This window comes from Zea mays, chromosome 4 (genome assembly GCF_902167145.1).
Source record: "Zea mays cultivar B73 chromosome 4, Zm-B73-REFERENCE-NAM-5.0, whole genome shotgun sequence".
Classification (NCBI taxonomy): Eukaryota; Viridiplantae; Streptophyta; class Magnoliopsida; order Poales; family Poaceae; genus Zea; species Zea mays.
This window is the reverse complement of record NC_050099.1, coordinates 105,094,226-105,116,524: the sequence shown is the minus strand read 5'-3', so window position 1 is coordinate 105,116,524 and position 22,299 is coordinate 105,094,226. Positions and strand designations below refer to the sequence as shown.

General features: G+C 43.1%; 1 long non-coding RNA gene across 1 annotated transcript; it reads left to right on the top strand.

Annotated features, from left to right (window-relative positions):
* Positions 1-12,677: 12,677 nt before the first annotated feature.
* On the top strand, positions 12,678-13,794 carry LOC103653560 (uncharacterized). Its single transcript, XR_565550.2, has 3 exons — positions 12,678-12,811; positions 12,909-12,936; positions 13,428-13,794. It is a non-coding gene; the product is annotated as an uncharacterized lncRNA (long non-coding RNA).
* The last annotated feature ends 8,505 nt before the right edge of the window (positions 13,795-22,299 follow it).

Here is a 22,299-nt window from a genome sequence, read left to right as displayed (position 1 = left end):
GAGAGACTCTCCCGGCTGCTGTCGGCAGCTTCGGAGATCCCAGGAGTTTCTAGGGCGCACGTACGTGCCCTGGAAATTGCCGATGAAGGTTTGGACCAGGTCGTCCCAGTTGGAGATCTGCCCCGGAGGCAGGTGCTCCAGCCAGGCTCGAGCGGTATCGGAGAGGAACAGAGGGAGGTTGCGAATGATGAGGTTATCATCGTCCGTTCCACCTAGGTGGCAGGCCAGCCGATAGTCAGCGAGCCACAGTTCCGGTCTCGTCTCCCCCGAGTACTTTGTGATAGTAGTCGGGGTTCGGAACCGGGTCGGGAACGGTGCCCGTCGTATGGCGCGGCTGAAAGCCTGCGGACCGGGTGGTTCGGGCGAGGAACTCTGATCCTCCCCGCTGTCGTAGCGTCCCCCACGCCTGGGGTGGTAGCCTCGGCGCACCCTCTAGTCGAGGTGGGCCCAACAGTTGCGGTGATGGTGCTCGTTGCCGAGGCGACCCGGGACCACAGGCGCTGTGTTGCGCGTGCGCCCGGTGTGGACCGAGGCTTCCCGCATGAATCGGGAAGTCGCGGCGCGATGTTCTGAGGGGCACCCCTGCCTTCGGGAGGCGGAGCTTTCGGCCCGTCGGACCGCGGCATCCTCCAGGAGATTCTTGAGCTCTCCCTGGATACGCCGCCCCTCGGTGGTTGATGGCTCCGGCATCGCGCGGAGGAGTATTGCCGCTGCAGCCAGGTTCTGGCCGATTCCACTGGAAGTTGGTGGCGGCCTTACCCTGACATCGTCGGCGATGCGGTGCTGGAAGCCCTGGGGGAGGTGACGCACTTCTCCGGCCGGAGGTTGGCCCGCCCATTCTTGCCCGATGTCCCGGTGGATCGGCTCAAGTGTTCCTGCTCCCTCGTCGAGCCTGGCCTGCATCTCGCGGATTTGCTCGAGCTGTGGGTCATGACCCCCCGCCGGGACGGGTACCACAGCTAGCTCCCGAAGGATGTCAACGCGAGGCACGTGCCCAAGGGGATCGCTGTTCTCTGGCATACCAAGATGGTTGCCTTCGCCGGGACCCCCTAGATCGACATGGAAACATTCACAACTTGGGCCGCAGTCCTCGTCGCCGAGGCTGCGGCTACCGTCGGAACAGTCGGAAAGGCAATAGTCGCATGCGGTCATGAAGTCCCGCATGGCACTGGGGTTACCAAGTCCAGAGAAATCCCAACAGAAGTCAGGCTCGTCATCTTCCTCGGACCCCGAGGGCCCGTAGGTCGAGACGGCCGTCAGCCGGTCCTAGGGTGACCGCATACGATACCCAGAGGGTTTGGACTCGCCTCTATGAGAGCGTCCACCAAAGCGAAGTCGCTTGGTGGGTCGAGGCTGAATCCAAAAGGTGCGAGATGGGAATCGGTCGGTACCTCTTGGTCGACGGGCGGTGACGAAGTCATGTCAGGGACTGACTGCACCGTCGTCTCAGGTACGAGGGTGACGCCCAGCATGTCCTTCGCAAGCGTGCTGGCGTCGTCCGTTTGCTTGGGGTTGGCGTGTTGCGGGGAGACGGCGCTCGTCTTCGTCTCAGACGTGAGGTTGATGCCCGACGTACCCCCCGTTGGGGCGCCGGCGCCGTCGACTCGCTCGACAGCCGACGAGGTGCCGCCTCCTGCTTGGCCTTGGTTGCCCCGCCTCCTCCTCCATCGGCGGGGGAGGGGACGGGACAAGCCCGAAAGTTGTTCTTCCACCACGTGGGGAAGATGTCGTCGTTTCCGCCGCCGGCGGGCGGGTTGTCGGCCGCCATTGTCACTGTCGCACGGCGAGGGAAGGAGTATCATGTCGTAGCTGCCGTCGAGGGACATGAACTCAAGACTCCCGAAACGGAGCACCGTCCCAGGCTGGAAAGGTTGCTGGACACTGCCCATCTGGAACTTGACGAGAAGCTGTTCGTTAACACGCAGCAGGCCCCTACCTGGCGCGCCAACTGTCGGTGTTTCGAACCCAGGGGGTCCCTGGACCGACGAGTAAATTATCGCCGCGTGCCCCAGCCCAGATGGGTCGGCGCGAGATGGAGCGCGAAGGGGGGAAGAAGCCGGAGGGAGACAGGCGTGAGAGGTGAAACCCGCGGCCTTCGTGTTTGTCCCGCGCCCAGGTCGGGTGCGCTTGCAGTAGGGGGTTACAAGCGTCCACGAGGGAGGGAGCGAGTGGCCTTACGCGAGCGTCGTCCCGTCCTTTCCCCGCGCGGCCCACCTTCTGTAAGAGGGCCCTGGACCTTCCTTTTATAGGAGTAAGGAAAGGATCCAGGTGTACAATGGGGGGTGTAGCAGTGTGCTAATGTGTCTTGCGGAGGAGAGCTAGTGCCCTAAGTACATGCCATCGTGGCAGCCAGAGAGGTTTTGGCACCCGGTTCGTGTGGGGTCGTGGCCATCGGAGGAGCGCCAGAGCCTGGCGGAAGGACAGCAGTCGGGGCTATCGGGTCCTTGCTGACGTCCTCTTGCTTCCGTAAGGGGGCTGAGAGCCGCCGTCGTCATAGAGCATGCGGGGCGCCATCATTACATGTTTGGCGGAGCGAGCCAGATGGGACGCCGATCTTGTTCCTCGTAGCGTAATCAGCTTGGGGTAGGGTAATGATGGCGCCTCCAGTGACGTGGTCGGTCCGAGCCCTGGGTTGGGCGAGGTGGAGGCTCCTCCGAGGTCGAGGTCGAGTCTGTCTTCCAAGGCCGAGGTCGAGTCTGAGCCCCTGGGTCGGGCGAGGTGGAGACCGTCGACTGAGGCCAGGGCTGAGCCCGAGCCCTGCGGTCGGGCGAAGCGGAGTTCGTCGTCTTCCGGGGCTGAGCCCGAGTTCGAGCCCTGGGGTCGGGCGAAGCGGAGTTCGTCGTCTTCCGGGGCTGAGCCCGAGTCCGAGCCCTGGGGTCGGGCGAAGCGGAGTTCGTCGTCTTCCGGGGCTGAGCCCGAGTTCGAGCCCTGGGGTCGGGCGATGCAGAGTTCGTCGTCTTCCGGGGCTGAGCCCGAGTCCGAGCCCTGGGGTCGGGCGATGCGGAGTTCGTCGTCTTCCGGGGCTGAGCCCGAGTCCGAGCCCTGGGGTCGGGCGATGCGGAGTTCGTCGTCTTCCGGGGCTGAGCCCGAGTCCAAGCCCTGGTGTCGGGCGAAGCGGAGTATCCTATGGCGCCTGAGGCCGGACTTGGCTGCTGTAAGCCTCACTCTGTCGAGTGGCATGGCAGTCGGAGCGGCGCAGGCGGCGCTGTCCTCTTGTCAGGCCTGTCAGTGGAGCGGCGAAGTGACTACGGTCACTTCGGCCCTGTCGACTGGAGGGCGTGCGTCAGGATAAAGGTGTCAGGCCACCTTTGCATTAAATGCCCCTGCGATTCGGTCGGTTGGCGTGGCGACTTGGCCAAGGTTGCTTCTTAGTGAAGACTGGGCCTCGGGCGAGCTGAAGGTGTGTCCGTTGCCGTAGGGGGTCCTCGGGCGAGACGTAAATCCTCCAGGGTCGGCTGCCCTTGCCTGAGGCTGGGCTCGGGCGAGGCGCGATCGTGTCCCTTGAATGGACTGATCCTTGACTTAATCGCACCCATCAGGCCTTTGCAGCTTTGTGCTGATGGGGGTTACCAGCTGAGATTTAGGAGTCTTGAGGGTACCCCTAATTATGGTCCCCGACAATTGCCATTTTCTGAGGATCTAGTCACATGGATCAGGCCAGATGGAGTGCTTGCATTGCACATTGGCAAGGGTGAGCAGAGTTGTTAGGTTGGCGCACGATTGATTATATGGTGAGCTTGGTTTCTTTTTAAGATACATAGTTGTGCTTGCTTTGGAGCCCTGTACAGTTAAAGGTAGACCTTGGTCGACAGCGCATCTGTGAGTGCCTGCCTGTATCCAGCTGGTTCCGGATTTGGTTATTTATGCTCTTGTTTTTTTATATTTTTTTGTCTGTATTTGCAATTCATTGGTTGCTGTTGTATATAGAAGAGAGTTTTAAATAGAGAGAATGCACGACTCTGCAACTGGCAAATTTTGTATACATACTGCAATAGGTGATTTGGACTATTTGATACTGTTTATAGGGAGAAGTTTGAAATAAGGGATGGGATATAAGATTTGCTAGTAGTAGTAGAGTCTAAAATCAGTGCTGCAAAAAGGGAGAGGGAGCGCCCAAATTTCATGGAGCCGACAGAAATACCTTCTTCTCGAGCGCGCGAAGGTCGGATTTCCTTTGTGAAGGCATGGCCAGAATGAATTTTCTCCATAGGAGTAGGAACGGAAATAATATAACGTGGAAGCTCACCAATTTACAACTACACGAGGAGACCGGGACCAGCCATATATAGGGCGTAAATAAGATATATGGAATTTGCTATGCAAGCAAACTCGATCGTATTCTTGCTTTTATCGTAGGCAAGACTCCATGAATTTGGTGATCGTTATGGGTGAACACACTCGGAAACGGTCGACAAACAGTCAGTAATTCATAAATATCAAAAATAGACCGCCTTATATCAGATTGAGGTTTGCATTCAGGAAAGACTTAATTACATTATCTGTTCTTGTGTTTTTGTTTCAAAATTTTCATTTCCTCTTTTCAGACTACTAAACATGAATTTGATAGAAAAAAACTTAACAACAGGAAACGAGAGAGTAGCAACAATACTGATGTTTTTAATGTCTCGGTTGTGTGAGTCTGAGGAGGAGGTGTGCAAGGACACGCGGAGGCAGGTCGTTGTCATGCCGTGCGGGGGATTCCCTACTAGAGTACTAGTAGCTATGACGAGAGATCGCCATCGTGGGCATCGAGTATCGATGTTTTTAATATAAAGTTTATCTTCAATCTAATCTTATACATATGAAGAAGTCATAATTTCTTTTTTATCAAAAAATCAGCCACTGTCCACTAAAGTCATGACAACCAAAATATATTGATCAAAACTGGATATGTTGTTGGTACCATTAGGGATGAAAACGATTTCAGAATTTTTCGGTATTCCGGAAACCGATTTCAAAATTTTTCGGTTGGATTCATCGGTAACGATATTTTTCGAAAACAGAATCGGTTTTCGAAATTTTCTATCGGAATCGGTGTGGTGTTTTACCGACCGTTTCCTTCGGTTACCGGTTTTTGTCGGAAATTACCGGATTTGTGTCTCGGAATTTTTGGAATTATTTTTCGGAATTTTTTGGAATTGTCTCAGAATTTTCCAACATGTGATTTTTCGGAATTGTGTCTCAGAATTTTTCGGAATTGTGTCTTAATTTTGTTTCCGATAAAAAATATGAAAACGGTAATGGTTTTAGTGTTTACCGACCGTTTTCATCCCTAGGTACCATGTACTTGGGAGAAGCTTTGCCACCTAAAGATTATATGAACATATTGTTTTGTTGTAGTTCCACAATTTCATGTGACTCTTATTCTTGCCTCTTACATGCATGTGAAGCAACAAAGGGATCTGCTAGTGAAAAACTAAATTAATCTGAAAAAGACTGAGGCACTTGCCTGACGCACCCACGTTTCAATTTGTAAAAGCACGATTGGAGGGACAGAGATTCTCGCCGACAGCAAGAGCCAGAATACGAACCAAATGAATCTGTCTGCGTGCACGACGAACCAGATGAATCCGTGGGTATAGGCCACTTGATGGTGTAGATGCGAAGCAGAGCGTGTGTGGGTGGCGTGTGGGTGGCGTAGAGATGAATCCAAGGGTACCTAGGCCCCAAATCTTACAAGTGACAGGGAAAAAAGCCTAGCGCGTGAAGGCCGGATTTCGCATGGCGTACGGGGTAGGGGAGTAATAAGCGTCGAGGACATCACGGCGCAGTCGCATGGAGCTGCCCAGTCTATAGGCCGGATTTCACATGGCGTACAGGTTGCAGGAGAGAAACGCTTTGATGGGATTTACCACTTGCGTATTGTAATGGATTTCAATTAAAGAAAAATGAGCCAATTAGAATTAAAAATCGCTCTGTCGTAGACTACGACAAACTTATTGTGTTATTATCTCTCACTCTCTCAAGGAAACTTTGTTGCAAAGAGATAAATCGTGTAGTAGTTCTAAATTGGTGAGTAGTCCTTAGAATTTCTGTGCCATGCCCCCTCACCCCTCGTGTCCGGAGACACCAAAGTCTGCGCCCTGCCCAGCACGCCCGTCTCCCGAGCCCCCTACCCCCACATGCTCCCGCTCCCAACCAGCCGTACCCCCGCCGACCATGCGTACGTCGAGTAGATCCGGAGCGGTGGGGCTGGGAAGTGCCCGAGGTGAGAGCAGGCGAGGTGATCAGGTCCGCTTCCTCCTTCTCTTCCTCCGTTGGCTTCTACACGCTCCAGGACGAGGAGGAGGAGGGCGATGAGGGCCGCATCCCGGAGGCATGGGAGCATGCATACGCCGCCCTAGGCCAGGTGACCAGCTTTTGGCCGGACCCATTGCTGGCGATGGGAATCCAATAGGTATGCCCACCCCTTTTCTTCTCTTCCTAAATCCGAGTGCCCAAACCCTAACTGAAGTTATTTGGCTACATGTATTTCGATCCGATGTAATGCTAAGTTATTTGGCTACATGTATTTCGATCACATGTAATCTTCCTGCAACCGAGCACCCAAACCCAAATTGAAGCTATTTGTCCCATTGGCGATGGGGTTCGTAAATCTGGCCTCTGGCAGAAAACTCAGGAAATTGTTTGTGGTCTTGGTCCTAATCCATCTAGCGATCTTCTTTCTAGGCTTGTTTATGGCTGTACTAAAATCACTGTTATTGGTATGTGTTGTACGGCCATGAGCCTGCTTAGTTAATATGTCTGCACAACGATTATTGCTTTTCCACTAAAATCACTGTTATTGGTATGTGTTGTACTCTACATCAAATTTACTTGAAAACTAATTGTAGGCCATAGATGAAGGAAAAGCAGATTGGGATGCATTGTTTGAGCCATATCCATTTTTTTGAATCATAAAAAAATTATGGATCCATCTGTTGATTTGATCATCTAAGATCAAGACTCTTCATTTGATTTCCTTTTTTATTATGGAGATGGTGATCGTGGCTAGGATATCTTCTCTTTGGGTATGATGCTAGGGTCTCTATTGACAGTGTTCACAGCTTAAGTTATGAAGATACAACTTCTTATAGAACCTTAAGCATGTAGATCACTCTCTCAATGAAACCTAACTGGACTGTTTCCTCTCCATTTTACAAGGAGGGAACAAGCATCAGAACTCAGCGATAGTGGATTCCATTTAGTTTGTATGGTACATATCTGTCTAACTTTTTCACGTGTTTTTCATAAACAAATATAGGTTTTGCACTTTCCTCTCGCACCACATAAACATTTTAATTAATATAATAGTTGTCCTAATTACTTAAAAATTGTACCATAACACAAATGAGTTATTTAATAGGATTAAAGCTATTTTATAGAGGAGTTGGAAGAAGAAATAGATTGGTGCAATGCATAAATCCAACCAAAGAGGAAAGATTATTACAGAAACAGTCATTTGAATGAAATACCATAGTATTACAACCAATTCCTTTTAAACAAAAAAATCATCATCATTTGAGTCGTGTGAAGAGTCCACAGGTGCTACATATCCATCATCAATGTACGTGTCGTCTTCTTCCTCCTCATCTGCTAACCCAATATCATGTGATTCTTCTACAAATTCAGCAAGTGCCTTCTCAATGACACAAGCATCACCGATCACACCTTCCATGTCAGACCTTCTCCACTGCACCAATACATCATCGTTGCCTGAAACACTCATGCCTTCCAACCCCATGTCCAGTGAGTCAAGATCAATTTCTAAATTTTCAGATTCTGGCATGGCGAATAGATTTCTGGGTTTCATTCTTACAACAGTGCACCAATCTTTTTTCTTTGTACCATTGACATAAAACACCTGTTCAGCTTGTGAACCAAGAATATAAGGCTCATCTAAATAGCACAACCGAGTTTTATCAATATCAATAATTCCATACCTATCCCTTTGATAGCCTCTTCCTTTGTTCTTGGCAGTAGGAACATGGAACCAGTTGCACTGAAAGAGGACAACTTCCTTACCTTGAGGAAAATCTAGTGCAATAATTTTTTTAATCACACCGTACCAGTCAATATTATCGGAGCTTTCATCTCCTTTCACAACAACTCCACTATTTTGTGTGCATAGGTTCTGCTCTATCTTTTCTGTACAAAAAAGAAAACAATTGATGAAACATCTGTTGAACACACGAGCTCGATGGTCTGGTCCTTGTGAAAGTGTGTAGAGCAGGTCACTTGTCTTCCCTTGTTGATTTAGTTTGCTGATCTGCAGCCAGGAAAATATGTTTAAGTTATTTGCAAATATAATACTGAGCAGTAGTTTGTGGATGCCATTACAAAAAACAAATTACTCACAACCCACCTTACGCTCGAACCAGCCTACAAATTGTTCCTTGTGCCTTCGATCAACATTCTGTGTACTTAAATTTTTTAGTTCGTCCATATGCTCGCTACAATATTTTAAAAGAGGGCTTCGGGTAAATCAAATTCTATGAAACATGTCAATGTATAATATCAAAATATAGAGTTTGAAATAAGATCTTACTTTATCCATGGAGTAGCCTCATCATAATTTTGTAATATGTAGTGCCTCATCCGCTGCAGCTCACTCCTAGAAAGTGACTCGACAGTGAATCCTTTCTTAGTGTAGTCAATGTTGGCAAATATGCTTAGGCCTGATGGTGGTTCATTCACAGCAGCAGCTTCATGACGGTCTGCACGATTAAGCTTGGTTTCCACATCTTGCAAGAAGCGACTGCAAAATGTCATGCACTCCTCTAATATATATCCCTCAGCTATCGAGCCTTCAGGGTGCGCTTTGTTCCGTACATAGGCTTTAAGAGTACGTAAGTATCTCTCAATTGGATACATCCATCTATAGCACACTGGTCCACCAAGTTTAGCCTCTTCAGCTAGATGAATTGGCAAATGAATCATTATATCAAAAAAGGCTGGTGGGAAAATCATTTCGAGCTAACAAAGGGTTTTAGGAATCGAGGTGCTCAACTGCTCTAACTCTTCAGCACTCAGCTCCTTTGAACATATTGCATTGAAGTACCTACTAAGCTGAATCAATGGAAGAGCAACATTTTCTGGCAAAACGTTGCGAAAAAGTGCAATGGGTAATAGCTTCTGAAAAATAACATGACAGTCATGAGTTTTTAGACCAGACACCTTGCACTTGTTCACATCCACACTCCTCTTAATATTAGAGGCATAACCATCAGGCATCTTCACACCTAGAAATTTGCATAATCATGTCATCTCATCCTGAACTAATGTGTAATGTGCTGATGGCAACGTGTATTTTCCATTCCCGACCACAACATGTTGATCCTTCCTGATGCCTAAATGCTCCATGTCAAGTCGAGCCTTCTCGCTATCCTTTGACTTCCCTTCCATACCTAGCAAAGTCCCCAATATACTATCACAAATGTTTTTCTCAATGTGCATCACATCCAAATTATGCCTTACAAGCAATTTTTTCCAATAAGGTAGATAAAAAAATACTCTTTTTCCTCCAGTTGTGCCATCTAGTTTCTTCCTCATGCTGCTTCCTTTTCCTAGTAGACTTCCAAAAAATGATTTGCTCAAAACTTTCATATTGTTGCAGAACCCCTTCACCACTCAATGGCACTGGAGTCTTCCTGGTTTCCACAGTATTGTTGAAACTGGCCTTGTTCTTGTGCCACCTATGATCCATAGGCAGAAAGCGACGATGCCCCATGTAGCAATGCTTGGATCCACATTTCAACCATAAGAAGTCTGTATCCTTGTGGCAGTATGGACATGCGAACTTGCCTTTTGTACTCCAGCCAGATAACATCCCATATGCTGGAAAGTCATTAATTGTCCAGAGAAGAATTGCTCTCAAATTAAAATTCTTCTTCTCCTTGGCATCCCATGTCTCAACACCTTTTTCCCAAAGGTCTTTGAGCTCATCAATCAGAGGCTGCAAATATACATCAATATTGTTTCCTAGAGAGTTTTTACCGGGTATCAACATTGACAACATCCAGAAAGGTTGTTTCAAACACAACCAAGGTGGCAAGTTGTAAGGGATTAAAATGACAGGCCATATAGTGTACGCAACATTGACCATCCCAAATGGATTGAAACCATCAGATGCAAGACCCAATCGAATGTTACAAGGATTAGAAGCAAAATCTTTGTATATGTTATCTACATGCTTCCATGCCCTAGAGTCAGCAGGGTGCCTCATTTTGTTATCTTGGACTAAGCCCTCCTTGTGCCAACGCATATATTCAGATGTGGTCGGATTCATATACAACCTTTGCAATCGAGGAATAACTGGGAAATATCTTAGGATTTTCCGTGGGGCACGCTTGTTGGTTGCCTCCTCGTGATGCCTAGAAACCATTGGTTGCCATCTAGATTCAGCACATGTTGGACATGTATCCATGGCTGCATATTCTTTCTGAAACAACAAACAATCATTGACACATGCATGTATCTTTTGGTAGTCAAGGCCAAGATCATGAATAACCTTTTGTACTTTATCCAATGTGTTTGGAACACAGTGGCCTTCTGGGAGAACAAGCCGAAACAACTGAAGTACGGCCGCTAATGCACTTTTACTAAGACCAAACATGCATTTAATCTGAAAGAGCCTTACTATAAAAGATACCTTAGTGACCTCCTTGCAACCTAGATACAATTCCTTCTTTGCCTCTGTTAATAGATTAAAGAATGCCTTTGCTTTTGCATTTGGCTCTTCATTAATTTTTCCTATGATGTCTTCGTGTATATCACCACTGATTAGCGTTGAAACTAGTTCGGTCACAGAACCACTGTCACCTGTTTCATCATCATTGACAACTGCTACAGCATTGCCCTCATCTGAATCATTTGCTTGGTTTCCTTCTTCGATGAAGCTCTCATCAAACCCTCTAATAACCAAGTGACTCTGAACCTGAGATTGTGTTCTGTAGGACATGCATCGACATCTTGAACATGGGCATGGTGCAGTTTCTCCTCTAGTAGTGCCACCAAATGTAGTTTGTATGAACTTTCTGAAATTTGTTTGCCACTCATTTGTCGTGAAGTGCATGCGCATCCAACTCCTATTATTCTGAGACATGGCTTTCTAGTCAAAGATTCAAATCACCAGACGAGCCATATAACAAAACAAATCAAAGTTAAATAGATTTTCAGTCATAATCAGTATTGATCTTTAAAGTTTAATGATAAGTTACTAATTCATGCAACATGCTTGGCTCTTTTGTGCGGCTTTCTTAGCCATACTAATAAAACTGGAATGTGAACAGCCATTTGTTTGAAGTAACATGTGCTGAATTGCTTTGAGAGAAAAGAATTAAGTGTGTTGTGCATAGGCATTTGTTTGAAGCAATGTGCACATCTCAATGATTCTTGATGTCAGTCACACTTGAAAACATTTTGGTGCCGACATGCCTAAAATCATTTTGGTGCTAATGCTAATAACAATTTCAGAATTTGCCCTTTGCATCGCATTTTCAGAAATCATAGTTTCACATCCATTTTTTTTAAAAGGATAGTTAATACCAATATCTTTGTGCAGTGGAGTTCACAGTTCAAAAGGCAGTTTGCAGATCTTGAGGAGAATTATAGTGAGAAGGAGAAAGAGGTTCTACATCACAAAGAGAGCATGCTTCTTTACCAAGGTACATGATTCATGACTGCAATGTACCTTTGATGTGTGGCATTGTGAATTCCTAATCCTAAACATTGAACAAAACATCAAAGTGCAGAACTTACTATCGAATGCTAACATAAAACTGCATAAAACTTAATATAAGACTTCATGAATATGATTTTCAGAATACAAAAAGGATGGGGGGTTACATCTAAGACACTTGCAGAACTGTTTAAGGGGAAAGGAAAGTGATACTCCATGTCCATGAATATGATTTTGCCATATCATACATGCTAAAACATTGAAAATATAGAAGAATTAAGATTAGGACATAAGTTGTTCTGAACTGGCACTAATGTCAACAACAGTAAATCAGTAATAACCATTCTCAATACTCAACAACATACAGATGTCTGAACTTACCTAGAACTCCATATATATATGTTGATGACTTCTTGGCTCTTTGGCTATTGCTGGAACCTACAAATCAGCAATAAAGTGTAGTTAGATTTGCAAATAAGCTACTAGGAGTTTAGGATAGCAAGGCAGTGCTGCTGCTTGGTTGTTCCACTCAGTAAGTCAGTAGCAGCCAACCACTAAGTAATATGAATGCCTTATGTCGGTTTTTTGTTGCTGTTAAAGCAGGAATACATGTTTGGTCTATATATACTAGAATCAAACTGTCCTTGATTGCTGACTGACATCAGAGCAATCTAATATTCCATCTTACTTTTAAATTGCCAACAATCATAGAATGCGGAGCAAATTATAAAATTTTAGTGTGCAATCATGTTGAGTTTGAAAATGATTCCAGAAAAACGCCAAACATGAACAACAAATGATGTTGATTCCATGGCTTCAGTTAGTTTTTCTTTGTACGTTTTCACCCTTTTATTAGATTGTGTTATGGTGTGAAATTATTGCTCAATTAGTTCTTATCATTTGTAGTTGGGGGTCATATCTTTTCTTTAAGCGCAGTCCTGAAAATAACACATCTCTACAATACGAACTTCTCTCTTTTTCATATTCTAGGAGTTAGTTTTTCATATTTTTTTCTCAAGCATTTCTCCATACTTCTCTCTTTTTCTACTTGCGACATGATTATATTTTCCTCTTTTTTCTGTAATACTATCTATTGCAGGATAATCTAAAGTAACGACGAGCAAATAGAAGATCGGTGGATCTCAGAAAAATGTATGTTTTATTAACTCACAAAGTACATAATAAAGGAAACAAAATTATCTCTTTTTTATCATAACTAAAATACTAAACTTGTTGTTTCTCTCTCTAGCTGTTGTCGTATCTGCTTAAACAAAATGGTATGATCTTTCCATCCTTCCTTCGCCTGTGATAAAATGTTTTTTTAAGATTTGAGTTTGAAGAATATTTTAAGTTGTCTACAAAGTACCTAATAAAAATACAAAAACTTGAAAATCAATAAGAGAGTAAAACAAAATGGTAACATGTAAGAAATAGTTGTATGCACTTTGTCTATAGTTTTTAACTCTAAACTTTTCTTTTTTGTCTGTAAAAGAAACATAATGAATCCATTTTCTGATAGAAACGAATTTCTTTATACTAGATATTATGTACTTGGACCGCCCAACCCATTCATCGCCTCAGCGTTGTACATATCTGCAAAGTTTTAATACCAGACAACTACTCATGTGAATGCAGCTATTTAGATGGGTCTCAAAGCTTTATATTCATATTTTCCATGCATGTTAGTCCAATTTTGTGTGGTTGTATTATCATACATTATGAATGCACTGAACACTATTTGATTGTTATTGCTCTGTATATTCCAAAGGAGCTTCCATTGGGTTTGCTGGGAGTTATTTCTTGTCACTTGGAAGAACATCAAACGTCGTTGCAGGAAAACCCAACACTGAAAATGAAGGCTCGGAATAAAAAACATAGACCAAAGATAATCAGAGAGAATAAGCTAGCCAAAGTCAGAAGGATCACCTGAAGGCTGGCGCGTGGAGTCCCTGGCTGAAGGTTGGCGCATGGAGTCACTGGCTGAAGGCTGGCGCGTGGAGTCCCTGGCTGAAGGCGGCTGAAAGCTAGAGCGTGGAGTCCCTGGCGCGTGGAGTCCAATTATTTGATGGCTTTAAAGCACCGGTAGCAGTAACACTTTGGGTCTAATCACTTTGGGTCTAATCACTTTGGGTCTAATCTAGAAGCCATTAATAGTTGTATGTACTAGTATAGGCATGCAGACAACAATTGGAAAATTGTATGATTCATGTGATCATTTTCCTTGTATTCTTTTCTATTGTTGGTTATATATCAGATTTTAGAAGATTCTTGTGATCCTTTTCCTTGTATTCTTTTCTATTGTTGGTTATATATCAGATTTTAGAAGATTCTTGAGATCCTTTTCCTTGTATTCTTTTTTATTGTTGGTTATATATATCAGATTTTAGAAGATTCTTGTGATCATTTTCCTTGTATTTTATTCACCTGCGTGTTTTATTGATGTGTGTCTGAGAGAACAGAAACTTCTAGATTGTTCTTTGTATTTTTCTTGTAACGTATCAATAAATTGAATATATTTCCCATCGCGATCCAGACACAGAACGCAAAGTTGGATCACGGTTTAGACATGTCGCACGCGGTAGGTCCGTATATACTGCGATTTCCTTGGCCTTGCGCAGACATGAGAGTATATGACACAGGGTGGCCTCACCCTCCCTGCACACCCGGTCGGTTTGGATGAAAAAAAAGAATTCTACGCACATGCCGCGTCTCGCTCTACACTGCTACTAATGCTACCACTTTACTGATGTTGTAATATCCATTGAGCCACTAGGGTGTAACACCGTAAATCCAACAAATGAAAACAACCCAGTTTAATGCATTAATTTTCAATAGAAAGAAAAATATTTATATAATTAAATTGAACAATTTCTTGAATAGATAAAATTTTACCAAGTGATTGATGCATTCATGTCGAATCATAAATTTTGTTTGATTTGGTTTGTGAATCCAATTTCTGGATTTAAATTACTAAGAAAACCCCATTATTTCAAATAATAAAGAATTGTTAATAATAATTTTTGTAAAGTATGCATTTCGATTTGCAAATAATAGTTTTGAGATTTTTCTGTTTCCAGAAATATAAATAAGTTTATGTATTATTTTGCTTTATTTCTAGTGTGGAAACTTTTATAAAAATATAATAAGTTACTAAATAATCTTTTTTCTGAGAATATGTATTTTATTTTGGCTAATAATATTTTGGATTTACTTAGAATTTTAGAATATATATATATATAACATTTTCTGTTTAAAAAGAAAAGAATTAAAAAAACAAAAGGCCGATCAGACCAACGTCCTAGCCATGGCCACCCTGGCCTGTTCGTGTGCCCTCTTCTCTGTCCTGCCAGGTAGCCCCGCTCGCAGGGATTGCTTCCACTCGCCTAGGCATGCAGCCACATAGCCGCGAGCTCACGCGCGTCGCGCACCGCCGCTCGCCATTGTCTCCACGTGCTGTCGCGACACGAGTTTCCACTCTGCCCACTTGCGTGTCCTTCTCAGTGGACGTCGTCCGTTTTCGTTCTCTACCCAGCCGTTTCTTGCTCCTATCTTTAAATCACCAGTAATGGAATTTACACGACCGTTTTTTCCTATGAATTTAAGGGCGCAGCAAAGAGGCCACCAATGGAGCATTAATCCGGCGTCCTTTATCCTTCCCTTTCCTCTTCTATAAAATGGAGCAGCATGGCCTTTTCTCTCGTGTGCTCTTTTTCTTGCCTCTGTTCGCGCTGCCTTCATCCGCATCATGCTGCTGCTGCCGCGATCACCGCTCTGCTTCGGGCCCTGCTCGCTACTTCGCTAGTGCCGAGCCCCTTGCCAAAACCATGCCACAGATCACGCTCTCCCGAACTAGTCTCAGCCGTGTGCTCCCCTACTCATTTTCCACCCGCGCCACTCACTGTTGTCGCTCGCTTGTGTCGTTAATCGTTCTCTGCCTGCTGCTCGTGCCGTCGCCAACGTTCTGTCTAATCTCTGTCCCGGTGCCAAGCCTCTCACCGTGCCGTGTGCTGATGCTGTTGTTTGATGCCGTCCGCTCCTGCGCCACGACGTCCTTGCGCTCGTGGTCTCTGCCAGTTCGTCGAGCATCCGGAGCATCCAATGCCGCGACACGAAGTTCTTCTCGCCCTGCGCCACCCTGCTGCTGTTCCGAGGTACAAAAATATCATATTTCTAATCTACCTCCTAGAAACTATGGTTAATAATATATTAATACTTGCGACATTGATTTATGTGTATTTGATTTGTAAATAAAATAAATAGTATTTAGATAGCCATGTATTAGTGTGCTGATCAGTTTGAATTGATAGTTATGTTGGTAAATATAGGTTTCTTACTAAGAATTAGAAAATTTGTTTCTAACGGTAAAATGACCATTTTATAGACATCATGATTTTGATTTAATAAGATTTATTATAGATATTTAAGAATAGCCGTGTTAAATAGAAACATAAATGAATATGTAGACCATATGTTTCTTAATAAAAATAGGAGATAAATATATGTCTAATTAATAGATTATTTATATTTTCTTAATTAAAAGATAACAATGGTCATTGCTTTTATAAACTAAAATGATAGTTTATACATAATTTCCTTTTTAATGAATTAGATCATTTGTTCCTACAATAGAATTAAAGATAATTAATAGATTAATTATCCTTTATCATAATTTATTAATCAAACCTATAATAAATTTGTTCTTAACTAGATTTATGGCATGATTAATGATTTCATAGAATTTAGTCCACCTTATATACGAATCACTTAGCTTTTACTAAAGGATAAAATATAGGAATTAGTGCTCATGTTATTTTTATAATTAAATTGTTAGTTTATGTATTGATTATAAATATATCTTTATTGATAATAACATAGACTTTGTAAATGTGGAGATAATTAATTGTTTCATTATCTCTTACATAAAATCTATTTAAGCCATGTGTATTCTTAATAAAAGTATAAAGATATTATTTGGTTTAATGATCTTTTCACATAAAACTTGTTTAGGCTTATATCTTAAGGTCCTTTCAAATAAATGTTTTATGTTCCATAATGCTTCATAAATTAATAATGTAGTTCATAACGCATTAATCTTAGATATATAACATACATCTTCTCTAAAAAGTTAAAAAGATTTAATATCGTTATAACGTGTTTTATCGTCTTATAAACCATTAATCTTAGACGTATCGCGCATGACATTTTATAAAAGATTGAATTGGTGAACCTAATATTTGTATATTTTAGTTAAGATATTTTTAAGCTCATGTCTTGCTTTATAAAGTATAGATCACACATTTTTGAAAAGAATACCCTTTTATTATAACAATTACTTGCGATATTTTTGAAAAACGAATGCTCTTTTCATTAGATTTTCTTTTAGCTTTGCGTATGATGAATGTTGTATGTTATTGAGTGGTGTTTGTTTCTTCTTGTTTGTTTGTGTGATATTCAGTGGTTGATCTAGTAGTTAAGAATCAAGATCTATTCCTATCCGTGGAAGAAACTCAAGTTTTCAATAAGCAAGGCAAGTGGACTTCTCCCTCTGCATACTCTGTTTGATCCCAAACAATACATTTTAATAAAGTCTATTCTTTTGGATATATGTGCATAATTTGACGGGTTACCTATTTAGATAACATTTCCAACCTTATTCCTTGATCAAACCTGGAGCAGCAGCATGATGCGGATGAAGGCAAAAAGGGAATCGCGAATACGGGTCTAGCTAACCCAGGCAAAAAGGGAATCGCGACTCATGGGTAAAGATGCGCCACCTCTGCAGAGTGTAAAACTGATATATCAGCCGTGCTCACGGTTATGAGCAGCCTGGACTCCTCACATGATAATTGAACTTGAAGATGGAAATAAATCGAGATCCGATGATCTGCCAATGGTTTGCTTAAGTGGTTTCACTTAAGTGTTTTTGATATACTCATGTACCTTTGTTTAATGGGAATACTTGGGATTCACATTTATTAGTAATCAGGTGTTGATAATAAAATATTGACCAACTAAAATGCTTACTGCTCAACCTCAGCCTCACCTTGTTACCTTGAATTAGTTTTTCCCCCACTTGCTGAGCCCCGACCATAAGTGAGCTCACCCTTGCTTAAATTTTGATCAGAAGCTTGCAGATGAAGATATGATGTTGAACTCCATGGATGCTAGTCTAGTGATACCCCCGGTCATCTTCCTGTGGATGGATGTCCATGTTCGCTGTACTTTGATGAATAAAGGTTAAGACATTATGTCTGTTCGAAGTGTAATATGTTGATATAATCGTTATTTACGCTTTTATGCATTGTTCTTTTGATATATTACACTTGTGACGTCAACATATGTGTGGAAATAGATCCTGGCACACATATGCTATGCACCCGGCTCTGCCCCTTGGAGACGGGTGTGACATAGGGACATTTTGCAACAACTGTTCTAGTGATAGCAATAACATCTTTCTCTTGCAACGAAAGTCATGATTATTGCAACGCACAAATAAAGTGGCAAAAAGGTGCATATATTGCAACCACTTTTAAAGGTTGTGGCAATAACTAACACGTAATGCTACAACTTTACTGATGTTGTAATATCTGGTGAGCCACTAGGGACATTTTTGCAACAACTATTCTAGTGGTAGCAATAACATCTTTATCTTGCTATGAAAGTCATGATTATTGCAACGCACAAGTAAAGTGGCAAAAAAGTGCATAAATTGCAACCACTTTTAAAGGTTGTGGCAATAAGTAACACCTAATGCTACAAGTTTATTGTTGTTGCAATATTCGGTGTGACACTAGAGTAATTTTGCAACAACTGTTCTAGTGGTCGCAATAACACCTTTCTCTTGCAACGAAAGTCATGGTTATCGCAATGCAAAAAAAGTGGCGAAACGGTCCATATATTGCAACCACTGTTAAAGGTCGTGGCAATAAATAATATCTAATGCAACAAAAATATTGTTGTTGCAATATCTGTCGTGGCATTAGGGTGATTTTGCAACAACTGTTCTAGTGGTCGCAATAACACCTTTCTCTTGCAACGAAAGTCATGGTTATCGCAATGCACAAAAAAGTGGTAAAACGGTCCATATATTGCAACCACTTTTAAAGTTCGTGGCAATAAATAACTTCTAATGCAACAAAAATATTGTTGTTGCAATATCTGTCGTGGCATTAGGGTGATTTTTAGTAGTGTTTGCCTCGTATTGATGTTCTTTTCGACCATTTGGTCGGAGCTAAAGTGTTTTCCAAAGTAGACCTTCGCTCCAGCTATCATCAGATCAAGATACGAGCAAGTGATATACCGAAGACTGTCTTCTCAACCAGATATGGGATGTATGAGTACTTGGTGATGTCATTTGGGTTGACAAATGCGCCAGCATACTTCATGTATCTAATGAATTCAGTCTTTATGCCTGAACTGGACAAATTCGTGGTGGTCTTCATCGATGATATTCTGGTGTACTCAAAGAATGAAGCAGAGCACACCAAACACTTACACACGGTACTCCAACGTCTAAGAGAGCACCGCCTTTATGCCAAATTGTCCAATTGTGATTTTTGGCTGAAGAAAATCAAATTCTTGGGTCACACTATCTCTGAGGGAGGAATAGCTGTTGATCCAGATAAAGTGCAAGAGGTGATGAATTGGAAGCCGCCAACAACTGTTCGTCAAATTTAGAGTTTTCTGGGATTGGCCGGGTATTACCGACGATTCATTCCAGACTTCTCTCGAATTGCGAAGCCCATGATAGAACTATTGAAGAAGGGAGAAAAGTTTGAATGGGGTCAGAAATGCGAAGATGCTTTCCACACTCTAAGACAACATCTGACCATAGCACTTGTGTTAGCGCAGCCCGTCCGCAGCAAGCCATTTGATGTGTATTGTGATGCCTCTGGCACTAGACTGGGTTATGTTTTGATGCAAGACAACTGAGTCATTGCCTACGTGTCAAGAGCACTCAGACCTCATGAGCAAAATTACCCCACTCATGACTTAGAATTGGCAGCCGTGGCTCATGCATTAAAAATGTGGAGGCACTACTTGATGGGAACCCACTGCAACATCTATACAGATCACAAGAGCCTCAAGTACATCTTCACTCAAGCTGATCTCAACATGTGGCAGAGAAGATGGCTAGAATTGATCAAGGACTACGACTTGGAAGTACACTACCACCCGGGGAAAGCTAATGTGGTAGCGGATGCCTTAAGTCAGAAGTCACAATGCAACTATATGATGATGGATTCTCGCATCAATACCCTATGTGACGAGTTGAGTAAGATGAGGATCGAAGTAATTCCTTCTGGTACCTTGTCTCACATTTCCATTGAGCCAACCTTGCAAGATCAGATTTTTATGGCCCAACTCAGTGACAAGTGAATGCAAATCATTAAGGAGAATATTCATCAGAAATCAGAGAAGTATATGTGTTTTCACCAAGATAGCAAGGGGTTACTATGGTTTGAAGACAGATTGGTGGTTCCTAAGAATAAAAACCTCAAGAAGAAAATCTTGGATGAGGCTCATCTCTCCAAATTCTCCATGGACCCGGGAAGCACCAAGATGTACCATGATCTGAAACCCCTATATTGGTGGACTAGAATGAAGAGGGAAATAGCCCAATATGTATCAGAATATGACACATGTCAGAGGATAAAGGCATGCCACTTAAAATCAGTTGGTGCCTTGCAACTCCTATCGATACCTTCATAGAAATGGGATGACATCAGCATGGATTTCATCGTGGGTCTGCCCAACACCTCTCGACATCATGATTCAATCTTGGTCATTGTGGACCGATTGACAAAAGTGGCACATTTCCTTCCAGTGCACACCACCGATAAGGCTCAGAAGTATGCAGAATTGTACATTGACCGAATCGTGTGTTTGCACGGGTTACCCCAGACAATTGTCTCTGACCGAGGAGCCCAATCCATTACCAGATTTTGGGAGCAATTGCAAGAGTCTTTGGGAACCAAGCTAATAAGGAGTTCATCTTACCACCCCCAGACTGATGGTTAGACCGAAAGGGTAAATCAAATACTTGAAGGTATGCTAAGGGCTTGTGCGATCGATTGCAGTAAGATATGGGATAAGTACCTCTCTTTGGCAGAGTTTGCTTATAACAACTGTTATCAATCGAGCCTAAAGATGGCACCCTTTGAAGCCCTATATGGAAGAAGGTGTCGAACACCCCTCAACTGGTCTCAGCCTGGAGAACAAGAAATCTTTGGACCTGACCTAGTGACAAAAGCCGAAAGGAAAGTCAGAGTGATCAGGAAGAATCTAGAAGCTGCTTAGGCTAGGCAGAAGAGCTACCATGACAAGAGAAGAAAACCACTCCAGTTTGAAGTGGGAGATTTCGTATATCTGAAGGTATCACCCACAAAAGGAGTGCAAAGGTTTGGGATCAAAGGCAAGTTAGCCCCTCACTACATTGGACCTTATGAAATCATGGAAGCATGTGGACCCGTGGCATACAAATTGAAGCTACCTTCAAAAATGTCTGCCATCCACAATGTGTTCCATGTATCCCAATTGAAGAAGTGTGTTCGTTTTCCAACCGAGGTCGTAGCAGAACCAGAAGTGGAGATATAGCCAGATCTCTCATATCAAGAGTACCCTTCCAAGGTTCTGGATTGCAAGGAAAGATCAACTCATGAGAAGACAATCAAAACATATAAGATCCAATGGAGCAACCATTCAGAGGAAGAAGCTACCTGGGAGACTGAGGAATTTCTACGTTCGAACTACCCCGATTGTCTACCTAAGGGAATCGATACGTAACCATGCCCCAGCCCCTCCCCTGCCCTTTGAATCCAAATATAAGAAGGATGATCTTAACATAAACTGAGTAAGCTTTAAAACAAAATCAAGAAGGACTTCCTTCTGAAGTTGCAAAGAGGATGACATTCGAAGAGCAGTTTACTAAAGAACCTTAATAAACAAACCCACACCATACAAGCGAACCATGACCTTCTCTTCACCCCAGAGGACTCCGACCCGAATCTCGGGACGAGATTCCTTTAAGGGGGGAAGGTTGTAACACCCCAGTGTTACCTAGGGTTCTTCTCAATGCTAACCTCAAGATCATTACCACATGTGACCCAATTGGGTAAAAGACACAAAAAATTTAGGAACAAAGATTTGAGTAAGTATCTTCATCCTAAGAATCAAATATTAACCATATCATACACCCCAAGGTAAGAAAAATGCACAAAACTTAAAATGACCCCAAATAAGCCATTTAAGCACAAAAAGGAAAAGGTTGTGAAAAATCATGAAAAACACAAAATCATGATGAGGATCAAATAACAAAGTTATAGTATACTAAATAAGCTACAAAGCATAGTAAGAAAGATTTTTAAGAAAGGCTCTGCAAAATTCTCAAAATAACCAATCAAGTGAGAACTCCATAGAAAATTCAGAAAATTCAGAAATCTGAATTTTAACCCCTTCCCAAAGTTCAGATTTGTTCTCTATTTTCCAAAGCTCAAATCCACAAAATACAAGTACTAAATTGGCGCCAAATTACCTTAGGCACATCCTGGAAAAATTTGGGGGCAAATCTCCACCGTTGGACATGGGTTGACACGATTTTGCCTCAGGACGCAGTAGGTTGACACCGCCATCTTGCTGAC